Source organism: Arachis stenosperma, chromosome 2 (genome assembly GCF_014773155.1).
Source record: "Arachis stenosperma cultivar V10309 chromosome 2, arast.V10309.gnm1.PFL2, whole genome shotgun sequence".
NCBI lineage: Eukaryota > Viridiplantae > Streptophyta > Magnoliopsida > Fabales > Fabaceae > Arachis > Arachis stenosperma.
Window position 1 is genome coordinate 86,043,334 of NC_080378.1, and position 3,367 is coordinate 86,046,700.

The following is a 3,367-nucleotide window of genomic DNA, read 5'->3' on the forward strand; positions in this document are numbered from 1 at the left end:
ATGAATGTGATGATCCGTGACACTCATCATCATTCTCACCTATGAACGTGTGACTGACAACCACCTCCGTTCTACCTTAGATTGGGTGAATATCTCTTGGATTCCTGATACACGATGCATGGTTGATCGCCTGACAACCGAGCGCTCGCCTGACAAACGAGCCAGCCATTCCGTGAGATCAGAGTCTTCGTGGTATAGGCAAGAACTGATGGCGGTATTCAAGAGAATTCGGAAGGTCTAACCTTGTCTGTGGTATTCTGAGTAGGATTCAATGATTGAATGACTGTGACGTGCTTCAAACTCCTGAGGGCGGGGCGTTAGTGACAGACGCAAAAGAATCACTGGATTCTATTCCGGCCTGATCGAGAACCGACAGATGGATAGCCGTGCCGTGACAGGATGCGTTGAACATTTCCACTGAGAGAATGGGAGGTAGCCACTGACAACGGTGAAACCCTTGCATAAGCTTGCCATGGAAAGGAGTAAGAAGGATTGGATGAAGACAGTAGGAAAGCAGAGAGACGGAAGGGACCAAGTATCTCCATTCGCTTATCTGAAATTCCTACCAATGAATTACATAAGTATCTCTATCTTTATCTTTATGTTTTATTCATATATCACCCATACCCATTGAGTCTGCCTGACTAAGATTTACAAGGTGACTATAGCTTGCTTCATACCAACAATCTCCGTGGGATCGACCCTTACTCGCGTAAGGTTTATTACTTGGACGACCCAGTGCACTTGCTGGTTAGTTGTGCGGAGTTGTGATAGAGAGTTGAGATTGCAATGAGCGTACCATGTTGATGGCGCCATTGATGATCACAATTTCGTGCACCAAGTTTTTGGCACCGTTGCCGGGGATTGTTTCGAGTATAGACAACTGACGGTTCATCTTGTTGCTTAGATTAGGTAATTTTTTTTCAGAATTTCTTTAAAAATGAATTCTAGAGTTTCATGATGATCTGTTGAAATCTGGCTGGCTGAGAAGCCATGTCTAATCTTATTGGACTGAGGTTTCAACTGATCATCACAAGAGCTTGTTGATCTCTATCAATCTTGCTATTTGAGCAATGATCTGCTAAGGCTTGGCTGGCCATTGGCCATGTCTAGTGTTTTGGACCGAAGCTTTCTTTGAAAGCTTGGCTGGCTATGAAGCCATGTCTAATTCCTGGACCGGAGTCTTAGACTAGCATTGCAATGATTCCTGGAATCCAAATTAAGAATTCTGAAACCTTTATTTTCTATTTCCATATAATTTTCGAAAAATCCAAAAAATTTTTAAAATCATAAAAACCAAAAATATTTTATGTTTCTTGTTTGAGTATAGTGTCTAATTTTAAGTTTGGTGTCTTGCATGCATTGTTTATTTGATCTTGGTTCTATTTTCAAGTCAATAGTACAGGAAACTGAAGATTCAGAACATGCAGCAGAGGAATTACACAAAAAAAGCTGGGCGTTCAAAACGCCCAGTGAAGAAGGACATACTGGCATTTAAACGCCAGCCAGGGTGCCTGGTTGGGTGTTTAACGCCCAAAAGGGTAGTGCATTGGGCGTTAAACGCCAGAATGTGCACCATTCTGGGCGTTTAATGCCAGGATGGCACAAGAGGGAAGATTCTGTTTTTAATTCAGATTTTTTTCAAGTTTTCAAAGTTTTTCAAAATCAAATCTTTTTCAAATCAAATCTTTTCAATCAAATGTTTTCAAAATCAATTTCTTTCCTTTTTCAAAGATACTTGCTAACAATTAATGATTTGATTGAATAATTCAAGTATGCTGCCTTTTCTGTTGAGAAAGGTTTAATGTTTGAATCATATCTTTTCTTGTTAGGCAAGTCATTAATTTTTAAAATCAAATCTTTTTTTTTTAAAATTGTTTTTCAAATCATAACTTTTAAATCACATCTTTTTCAAAAATAGTCTTCAATCATATCTTTTTCAAAATCTTTTTCAAAAAATCACTTGATTTCTTTCCCACTTTTAGTTTTCGAAAATTATCAATCAATTTTTCAAAATGTTTTCAAAATCTTTCACTTAATTTTCGAAAATTTCTTCCTCTCTTCTCACATCCTTCTATTTATGGAGTACCTCTCCTTCTCAATGCACAATTCGAACTCTATCTGATTAAGTTCGAATTCTTCTACCTCTTCCTTCTAATTTTCTTCTTCTCTGACACCTCAAGGAATCTCTATACTGTGACATAGAGGATTCCACATTTTCTTGTTCTCTTCTCTTTCATATGAGCAGAAACAAAGACAAAAGCATTCTTGTTGAAGCTGACCCTGAACCTGAAAGGACCTTGAAGCGAAAGCTAAGAGAAGCTAAGGCACAACTCTCTGTAGAGGACCTAACAGAAATCTTCAAAGAAGAAGACATGGCAGCCGAAAACAATAACAATGCAAACAATGCAAGGAAGGTGCTGGGTGACTTTACTGCACCTACTCCCGACTTCTATGGGAGAAGCATCTCTATCCCTGCCATTGGAGCAAACAACTTTGAGCTTAAGCCTCAATTAGTTTCTCTAATGCAATAGAATTGCAAGTTCCATGGACTTCCATTGGAAGATCCTCATCAGTTCTTGGCTGAATTCTTGCAAATCTGTGACACTGTCAAGACTAATGGGGTTGACCCTGAGGTCTATAGACTTATGCTATTCCCTTTTGCTGTAAGAGACAGAGCTAGGACATGGTTGGACTCACAACCTAAAGAAAGCCTGGACTCATGGGAAAAGCTAGTCAATGCCTTCTTGGCAAAGTTCTTTCCACCTCAAAAATTGAGTAAGCTTAGAGTGGAAGTCCAAACCTTCAGACAGAAGGAAGGAGAATCCCTCTATGAAGCTTGGGAAAGATACAAACAATTGATCAGAAAGTGTCCATTTGATATGCTTTCTGAATGGAGCATCATAGGTATTTTCTATGATGGTCTCTCTGAACTATCCAAGATGTCTTTGGATAGCTCTGCTGGAGGATCTCTTCATCTGAAGAAGACGCCTACAGAAGCTCAAGAACTAATTAAAATGGTTGCAAATAACCAATTCATGTACACTTCTGAAAGAAATCCTGTGAACAATGGGACAAATCAGAAGAAGGGAGTTCTTGAGATTGATACTCTGAATGCCATTCTGGCTCAGAAAAAAATATTGACTCAACAAGTCAATTTGATTTCTCAAAGTCTGTCTGAAATGCAAAATGCATCTGGCAGTACTAAGGATGCTTCATCTGAAGAAGAAGCTTATGATCCTGAGAACCCTTCAATGGAAGAGGTGAATTACATAGGAGAACCCTATGGAAACACCTATAATTCTTCATGGAGAAATCATCCAAATTTCTCATGGAAGGATCAACAGAGACCTCAACAAGGTTTCAA

At 39.0% G+C, this 3,367-nt stretch overlaps 1 non-coding gene across 1 annotated transcript; it reads right to left on the reverse strand.

Moving 5' to 3' along the window:
- Positions 1-2,780: 2,780 nt before the first annotated feature.
- Positions 2,781-2,888, reverse strand: LOC130963991 (small nucleolar RNA R71). Its single transcript, XR_009080106.1, has one exon. It is a non-coding gene; the product is annotated as a small nucleolar RNA R71 (small nucleolar RNA).
- Positions 2,889-3,367: the final 479 nt, after the last annotated feature.